The following is a 10,050-nucleotide window of genomic DNA, read 5'->3' as shown; positions in this document are numbered from 1 at the left end:
GGATCTGGGTGTCTTTGCAAACCAGTCAATGAAAATATAGATATAGAACTAGACCTGGAATTTTGCATACAGTTGTGATCTCCCCGCCTTACAGAGTATGCACTTACCAGAGAGGGAGTACAGGAGCACTTGAAATGGCAGTATTGTCACTTAAGAATAGACTGGCTCAGCTAGGTATGTATCCACTTGAGGTTAGAAAAATGGAACAGAATCTGATTGAAATGCATAAAATTCTAACAGGAATAGAGAGAGAGCAGCTGGATGTTTTCACTCTGGTTGCAGAGTATCGAACGAGGAATCTAGACTTAGTTTAGAATATTGAACATAGAACAGTACAATGCAGAACAGGCCCTTGGGCCCTCAGTGTGAACTAATCTAAGCCAACACTATCGCATCATCATCCATATTCTTATTCACGGCCTGATTAAATACGCCTAATGTGACTGAGTTAACTGCACTACCAGGCAAGGCATTACCCAACTTAAAGGCACTCAAAGACCGAATATCCACGGCAAAACTTCTCAAGGCTTAGACTAAAATCAAATAGTCCTCATCGTGGTCATAAATCACAATGCCGTATTTTAAAATTGTACTTGTTCTAGATTCATTAATGAGGAAACACAATTTAACTTGGCTATCCTGTTTATCTCTTCAAAAATTTTGCAACTTTCGTTGAGAGTACCTGTCATGTTTTGAAGCTGTAGAAAATTAAGGCCGGATTTCCTCAATTTCAATTCACAGGACAAACGCCCATCTATTGTGTCAAGCCTAATGAACATTCTTGGTATTCTTTACACGGCAATAGTATCTTTCCTAAATTGAGGATTGTATCCCAAGTCCGGTCTAATCGGGCAACCATACATTGAAACTAAGACTTCTTTCTCGTCACCTAAAATCCTTCAGCTGGAAATGTTGTCATTCTGCAGCGTTCACAGCAGATTTCTTAACTGCTCCGAAACATCAATGACTTATTAAAAACCACACCAAGATGCATTTCTACAAGTCTACATATCAGACATTCTACATCAATCAGTTTTCAAGCTGTTACCTTCGACAAAATATTCTACACATCTTTCCCACCTGGCAAGTATGATGAAGTCAAATAGTTGCTATTTTTTAAATCATGAGGGGCACAGATAGAGTCCAGAAGGTATTTTTCCCGCTGGTGAGGGAAAACAAAACTAGAAGCATAGGCTTAAAATGAGAGGGTAAAGATTTAAAAGAAACCTAAGGGGCATCTTTTTCATGCCTGTCTCGAATGAGCTGCCAGAGAAAGTGGTGGAGACTGGTACAACTGCAAGACTTAATGGCATCTGGATGGTATATGAGTAACATGGATTTAGAGGGATATCGGGCAAATGTTGGCAAATGAGAACAGATTAATTTAGGATATCTGCTCAACATGGTCAAGTTGGACCAAAGGTTCGTTTTCCGTGAGGTATTGCTCTATGACTTGATGACTCGAGAACAACCACAAATAGAATGCAATCGAATTCCGTCAAAACGGTTTCCAGCTCCAAATCTTCGTTCAATCTTATTGTCTTATACTCACAAGTTCTTTAGCTGATGTCTGGACTTAAGAGTTTCATTCCTGGAACCATTCTTTAAATCGGTTCTGCATTCTTTCTAACTTCTATATATTTTCTCAAATGTGCGCCAGTGTTTAGGTAATTTTCATGGACATTTCTGATATCGTATTGCACTGAATATTAAAACTCAGCGGCATATTCACTTTGGGACCAGGTGCTGGACAACTTCATCAATATCGATTGGAAATGCGGACCGATGAGGCAAATGACTTGTTTTCATGTGGTGTAAATTTGGTAACTAAATAAATCCTGCAAAGAGTCATTTCCACAAGTTCAGCTGTGTCAGAATCCAGGTTGCGATGAGCGCCTGTCAACCTGAAAAGGTGACGTTCGCCTGGGTCTCTGCAAAGGATTTGGTAAAATTCATTGCATCCTGACAATTTGTTCTTCCAACAACTTATATGTTTCATGGATTCAGTTGTTTTACTATGAAGATGGCTCCAGCTGACAGAGCTGTGATGGCCGAGAGGTTAAGGCGTTGGATTCGTCATCTAGTGGGCGTTCCCTGCGCAGGTTAAAGTCCTGCTCGCAGCGTTGATTTCTTTGGAAATCGCAGCTTCATGGGTATGGTTTTGAATATATTGGAGTCTGAGCTTCACGTTTAATTCAGTCAATTTCGAACTGTCAAGAATCAGAAGTAATTTGAAAACTGAACAAGTCATCGAAAAGAATAAATTAAACGTCGAGACAGAAAAAAAACTCATCAAATTCTATCATGAGTAACTTTCAATGCAAGTAAAGAATAATCGCGAAATTTGAATGTTCGGATGGGAATGAAGCAAAAAAAGAAGCAATGTACAACATGTAACTGCAAAGGGTGAATGCTCCATTTTCTACGATCTGTTGAACAACAAGCTGAGATAATATTTCAGACCCACAATTTGAGATTATTCCACATTAGCATTGTCACAGAGTCATACAGATGTAGAGCAAGGAGACAGACCCCTCGGTCCAATTCGTCCATGCAGGCCAGATATCCTAACCTGATCTATTCCCATTTGCCAGCAGTCGGCCTATATCCCGCTAAACACTTCTTATTCATAAAATCATCCAGGTTGCTTTTAAATCATTTAATTGTACCAGACTCCACCACTTCCTCTGGCAGCTCCTTCCATGCATATACCACCCTCTGCGTGAAAAAGTTGTCCGTTAGATTCCTTGAACAGCTTTCAACTCTAATCTGAAAATGTGTTGCTGGAAAAGCGCAGCAGGTCATGCAGCATCCAACGAGCAGGAGAATCGACGTTTCGGGCATGAGCCCTTCTTCAGGATTGTACTTCACCCTTCTTCTCCCTATTTCAGGCTAATGCCCGAAACGTCGATTGTCCTGTTCCTTGGTTGTTGCCTGCCCTGCTGCGCTTTTCCAGCAACACATTTACAGTTCTGATCTCCAGCATCTGCAGTCCTCACTTTCTCCTTCAACTCTAATCCTAAACACATGCATTTTAGTTCTGGACTCCACCACCCGAGAGAAAAGATCTATTCTATTTACCCTATTAATGTTCGTCATGATTTCATAAACCTCTATAAAGTTACCCCTCAGCCAGCCCCAACCTATTCAGCCACTCTCTACCACTCAAATCCTCCAACCCAGGGAACGTCCCTGTCAATCTTTTGTCAACCTGTTTAAGTTTCGCGACATGCTTCTGATAGGAAGGAGACCAGAATTGTGCACAATATTCCAAAAGTGACCTCACCAGTGTCCTGTATAGTCGCATCATGATCTCCCAACTACAATACTAATGCTCTGACCAATGAAGGGAGGAATATTAAGCACGTTCTTCACTATCCTATCTACATGCGACTCTGCTTTCAAGAAATTATGAAGCTGCACTCCGCGGTCTCTTTGTTCAGCAACACTTCCAAAAACCTTGCCATTAAGTGTAGATCTGTAAAAATATCACAGTGGACAATAGGTGTTCCCTGAACGAGTCCACAGTTTTGCGCTGCAGCACTCTGATATGGAGGAGACCACACCAGGAACAGCAGATGCCGTAAATCAGGCTTGAGGAAATCCAGGAAAATCTCTAGTAGATTGGAATAAGTCTTTGGGCCCTTGGAGGGCGATAAGAGACAGCAGAGTAAACTAGAGAGCGAGTAGAGGAGATTATTTGTCATTTCTACCATATACATCTGACACAATAAAAAGAAGGCAATGTTGCTCCATGACCAAATTGCTATTTGAAAACCGTCTACACGACAGTACAGTCATACACAGGGCAGCTTAAAGTGCATAAAACGTGCATGCAAGACAGCGCAGTTATTCCTGACAAGTCAAGACAATAGATACAATGGTGGACAAATTACAATGTAACATTAAATGATCGTTAATAAAATATTATTTGAGCAGCCATTCAAAACATCATCCAAAAATTGCAAATGGAAGAGAGTGTGATCATACAGTGTCAAGAAGTCTGATGGCTTAGGTGAAGAAACTTCTGCAGAGTCTGGATGTGAGTGATTGAATGCTCTGGTTACTTTTGCCAGATGGCAGGAGTGTGAAGAATTTGGATCAAAGTTCTGTGTGATCGTCCACAATGCTGTTGGCCTTACAGATGCAGCGTGTGGTGAAGATGTCTGTAGAGGAGAGATGAAGATTTCAATAAAGGCAAATTACTGCGGATGCTGGAATCTGAAACCAAAAGAGAAAATGCTGGAAAATCTCAGCAGGTCTGGCAGCATCTGTAAGGAGAGAAAAGAACTGACGTTTCGAGTCGAACTGACCCTTTGTCAAAACTAAAAAAAAGGGAGAAATAGGGAAATATTTATACTAGACTGAGAGAAGGTGAATCATTATTCCAGAAGCAAAGGTAGCAATAAATTGTAACTGAGGAAGGAAATATGGCTGTGGAAGCGAGTAAATAGTAAATTTAGCAAATTTATTGCTACATTCGTAGGCGGCACGGTGGCACAGTGGTTAGCACTACTGCCACACCGCACCACCAGGCGACTGACTGAGTGGAGTTTGCACATTCTTCCGCTTTCCTCCGGGTGCTCCGATTAAAAATGTGCAGATCATCTGAATTGCCCGTGCTAAATTGCCCGTAGTGTTAGGTGAAGCGATACATGTAGGGATGGGTCTGGGTGGGTTGCGCTTTGGCGGTTTGTTGTGAACTTGTTGGGCCGAAGGGCCTGTTTCCACACTGTAAGTAATCGAATTTGTTTTTGGAGCCATGACTCACCTTCTCTCAGCCTAGTATAAATACATCCTTATTTTAGCGATCATATTAAGGTGTCCTCACTACCCGTTGTCAGGTCTTATGATTCAAGACAGTGCAATTCCGAACCAGGCAGTGATGCAGCTGCTCAGCCTATTCTTAATTAACCCTGTTTAGAATATGGTGAGGATAGGGGGTGTCAGATAGGCTTTCCTCAACCTTCGCAGACAGCAGAGATGCTGCTGGGCTTTCTTGGCTATGAAGGCCATGCTGAGTGACCAGGTGAGATTATCTGCCAGATGGATGCAACGAAATTTGGTGCTCTTTACAATCTCCACGGGGGAGCCATCGACATCCAGCAGAGAGTTATCGCTCTGTGCCCTCCTGAAGTCAACATCCATCTCTTTTGTTTTGTCCACGTTCATAGCCAGGTTGTTGGCTCTGCACAAGTCCGTTAGCACAGCATCTTCTCTCTTTATGCTTGCTCTTCATTCCTGTGATTGAGACCCACTACCGCCGTGTCAACAGTGAAGTTAATAATAGAATTTCAGTTGGACATCAATGATCAATCGTACGAAAGCAGTGTGAACATCATCGACTGAGCGCACAGCCCCGGGGTTTCCCCGTGCTCAGTGTGATGATTTTGAAGATGCTGTTCCCAATCCAGGCTGTCTCAGGTGTCACAGACATTAGCGTCCATATACAGAGGAACTTATTTAAGCGCAATGCACTCAGCTTTCCAAACAGGTGCTGACGAATGATACTGCTGAATGCAGAACTGAAGTTAATGCACAGCAATCTGATGTAGGTGTTCTTCTTCAACAGGTGGGTGAGGGTCAGATGTTGGGTGGTGGAGATAGCATCATCTGTTGACCGATTGGAACGAAGCACACACTGCAGGGTGGAGGTGGGTAGGGGCGGTGGCCAGCAGGGTCCTAATATACCTCATCACGGGCCTCTCGAAACAATTCATGATGTTTAATGAAAAGGCCTAGTGTTGGTAAATGGAAATAGTTTAGGTTAGGTTATCTGGTCTGCATGGACGAATTGGACTGAGCGGTATGTTTCCTTGCACAACATCAGCATGACTCTGTGACTGTATAACTGCAGAATAATCGAAAATTGTGGGTCTGACACCTGGATTCTGACATAGCTGAACTTGTTGGAATAACTCTTCATTGAGTTATAGATTCACGGAAATGACACCACACGATAAGAAGTCCTTTGCCTCATTGCGTCTGCACTTCCAATCGACTTTGACTCAATTGTCAAGCACTTGGTCCCGAAGCGTATCTGCTGCTGAGTTTCATATTCAGCGCAATATGATATCAGAAACATCCACGGTAAGTACCAAAACTCTGGACCACATTAGAGAAAAGATAAAGGAATTAGAAATAATACAGAACCGATTTACAGGAATGGTTGCATAAATGAAACTCTTAAATTCTGATATCAGGTAAAGAACTTGTGAGTATAAGAGAGGAAGATTGACCGAAGATTTGGAACTGGAAACCAATTTGACGGGAGTCATTTGCATTCTTTTTTCGGTTGTTCTGCAGTCATCATGTCATATGGCAATACAGCATGGAAAACCACCCTTCGGTCCAACTTGACCATGCTGAACAGATATCCTAAATTAATCTGGTCCCATTTGTTCACACTTGGCCTCCATCCCTCTAAACCCTCTTTACTCTGTACAAAATACCATGCAAGGACTGCACAAAACACTATATAGGACAAACAGGAAGACAGCTAACGAACATCAACTAGCCACGAAACGACACGACCAGCTATCCCTAACAGCCACACACGCAGACGACAAGCTACATGAATTTGACTGGGACAACACTACCATTATAGGGCAAGCGAAACAAAGAACAGCCAGGGATTTCCTAGAAGCCTGGCACTCATCCACAAACTCCATCAACAAATACATAGACCTGGACCCAATATACCGGCCACGACAGTGGACAGCTGAAACTGACAACTGGAAGCGGCAGGGACAGGCCACTATAAATGCCGGAGGAAACACCACAGAAGCGCTTCACAGGAGGCTCCCAAGCACTGAGGATGTCACCTAGACAGGGGACGAAACGTTTGCAACAAAAACTTCCAGCTCGGCGAACAGAACCACAGCAATGAGCACCCGAGCTACAAATCTTCTCACAAACTTTGAACACCTCTTTACTCGTATACCCATCCAGATATCATTAAATGTTGCAGTTGTGCCAGTCTACATCATTTTCACTGGTAGCTCATTCTAGACACGTGAAAAGGTTGCCCCATTAGTTCCCTTTTAAATCTTTACCCTGTAATTTTAAACCTATGATCTCTAGTTTTTGGTTCCCTCACATTGTCTGGTCACTCTATCCATTTCCCTCATGAATTAATAAATAATAACTAATTGACTTTATCAGACTTGGCAGGTGGGAAAGGTGCGTAGATTATTTCTTCACAGGTAACATCTTGAAAAGTATTTGATGTAGAAAGTCTGATGTACAGACTTGTAGAAATGCACATTGGCGTCGTTTTTAATAAGTCATTGAAGTCTAGCAGCAGTTACAGAAATCTGTTGTGAAAGCTGGAGAATGACAACTTTCCAGTTGAATGATTTCAGGGCACGAGAAAGAAGTCTAATTTCCAATGTATGGTAGGGCGGTTAGACCGCACATGGAGTACAGTTTGGGGATTTATAATCCTCAACTTAGGAAACATGCTATTGTCGTACAGGGAATACCACGAATGTTCATTAGCCTTGACAGCATAGATGGGCATTTGTCCTGTGAATTGCAATTGGGCAAATCTAGCCTTAATTTTTTTACAGTTTCAGAACATGACAGGTCATCTCATCGAATGTTCCAAAATATTTGAAGAGATAAACAGGATGGGGCATTTAAATTGTGTTCCCTCATGAAGGAATCTAGAAACAGGTAGACAATGTGTAAAAATTAGGCATTGTGATTTATGACCACAATGAGTATTACTTGATTTTAGTCTAAGCTTAAAGAAGTCTTGCAATTCTCCTTTGCAGTGAGCTTTGAATATTCGGTCTTTGAGTGCCTTTAAAGTTGTGTTTGTTCATTTTCTAATTAACAACGGCCTCAAACATTATGTGGTTATGCCTGCACAAGGCTTTGGCGTGTTCGAGTACCCGTGGTCAACGGAAATAGTGGAGCAGGCTTTCCAGAATAGCTCGGCCACTCGTTCTCTTCTGTCTTTTCCTTACTTACCTGCGGACACTCCAAAGATACTTCATTCAGAGTGAACCTGCTCCGTTGACAGCATTCTCTCTCGATCAGAGTGGTGCAGAAAAGCACAGCAGGTCAGCCAGCACCCGAGGAGCAGGAAATTCAACGTTTCAGGCAAAGGCCCTTCATCGGGAATGCATCAGAAAAGCCCTTCATCAGGACTCCAGCATCTGCAGTTCTCAGTTTTGCCTAACATTCTCTCTCATACAGGGCTCTTCCGTTGGTCCCAAAAACACACTTTTATCGATAAAGTTAATTTGACTTTTTTTTTCCATTTTGTCAGTAAATATACAGACCACGTCTCATAACCTTAAAAACTGCCCTGCGGACAAGGGTCCAGAGTTCTGGTAACATTGATTGCATCACAAGAATCGTCACAGAATGTTGCCAAATAAATCTATCTCTGCCCTTCCATAAGTTAACTATACTTCGGAGCGCATGTAGTCAGACAGAGATAAAGGAGCGATTGGACTGAAGACACAGTTCATAGAATCACAACATTGTTATGGCGGAAAATGGTGACATTCGATATGTCTTGGGTCTGCTCCTCCTTTCAATCATGTCTGATCAGTTTCTCAATCCAAGTCTCCTGCCTTCTCCCCGTAATCCTTGATTCACATTATTATTCATTAACCTGCCTCAGTCTTAAATATACTCAATGACATGGCTTCTATAGCCTTCTGTGGCAATGAATTCCCTTGATTCACCACTCTCTGTCTGAAAAGGTTTCTCCTTCACTCCGTTCAAAAACGTCTTCCCTTTTCCCTAAAGCTACGCACTCGGGTACCAGTTTCTCCTAAAAATCCAACATCTATTCTGCCTTGGCCATTCAGTATTATTTATTATTGAAGGAGATACTCCCTCATTCTTCTAAACTCCATACGGTATAGACGCAGAGTCATCAAACGTTCCTCATGTGTGAAGCTTTTCATTCCTGGGACCATTATAGTGAACCTCCTTTGAAACGTGCCTGGTAGCGATTGTGAAATGAGAATTATTACCTCATGAATATCTCATGAATTTTCGCCATACCTTTGCACACTATTTCTATCCATATCATTACCCAATGCCCTCTTGAATGCCTCAGTTGTTTTTGTTTCCAGGACATTTCCACCTCGTGTATTCCATTCCCTTAAGTCTCACTGTTGATTTTCAAAATATCATTCATGGGATGATTATGTGACTGTCTGGGTCAGCGTTTATAATACATCGCTAGTTTCTCAGAGGACATTGAGTTTGAATGAGATGCGTGTGGATCTGGCGTTATATTGTAGCTGATCCGCCACCCTCAATAACACTGGTGAATCAAATGATGAAATTGTAACAGGTTCCTCCACTCACCAGCGTGACAGCAGAATGGACATTGTCAGCATTGAAAATAAGGATTACTTTAAAATATTGCACTAAATAATTAGTGAATTTGTGGACAGATGCCCATGGAGTGAAGCAGACATTGAAAGAATACGTTTGTTTTTGCATTTTTCAATCCTAAGTACAGCTTGCAAAAAGGTTCTATTCTGAAGAAACTGGGAGCGCACATCAAGAAAAGTAAGTCTTTCTGCATGCTAGCTCAGTTCATTATTTCCTACTTTTAGTCACCGTTACAAGAACAAAATGACAATCACGCCGTTTGTCGTAACTCAGACGGAGTGAGTGCAAAATAGCACATTGACGCATTTCATACTATTCTTTTTCTTGCTCCTGAACTTCTTGTCCATGATGGTGTAAGAATCTCTCACAATCTGAAGATGTGCAGATTAGCGGAACTGGCCATGTGACATTCCCCACAGTTTTCAAGTTTAGGTGCATTTGTCACGTGTAAATACAGGATAATGGGGTTGGGGAATGCGTCTGATTGGGTTACTCTTTGCAGCGATGGTGTGGACTTGTGGGTTCGAAGGACCTGGTTCCGCACTGTAATTATTCTATTTTAAAAGTGCTAATTGAGGCTATGATTTTCGTGCACATATTCACCAAAACACCCCTTTCGGCAACTATAGATGGTGATCATGGTCCATCAAAGAGTCAAAGCTTGCATACGCACAGAGAATATAC

The 10,050-nt window shown here is 42.0% G+C and overlaps 1 non-coding gene across 1 annotated transcript; it reads left to right on the top strand.

Moving 5' to 3' along the window:
• The first annotated feature begins 2,041 nt into the window (after positions 1-2,041).
• Positions 2,042-2,123, top strand: trnat-cgu (transfer RNA threonine (anticodon CGU)). Its single transcript has one exon. It is a non-coding gene; the product is annotated as a tRNA-Thr (tRNA).
• Positions 2,124-10,050: the final 7,927 nt, after the last annotated feature.

Source organism: Chiloscyllium plagiosum, unplaced genomic scaffold (assembly GCF_037043375.1).
Source record: "Chiloscyllium plagiosum isolate Xiang-an unplaced genomic scaffold, Cpla_swu_hap1 HiC_scaffold_35, whole genome shotgun sequence".
Taxonomy (NCBI): Eukaryota; Metazoa; Chordata; class Chondrichthyes; order Orectolobiformes; family Hemiscylliidae; genus Chiloscyllium; species Chiloscyllium plagiosum.
The sequence above is the reverse complement of the archived record's forward strand: the minus strand, read 5'-3'. Positions and strand labels throughout refer to the sequence as shown.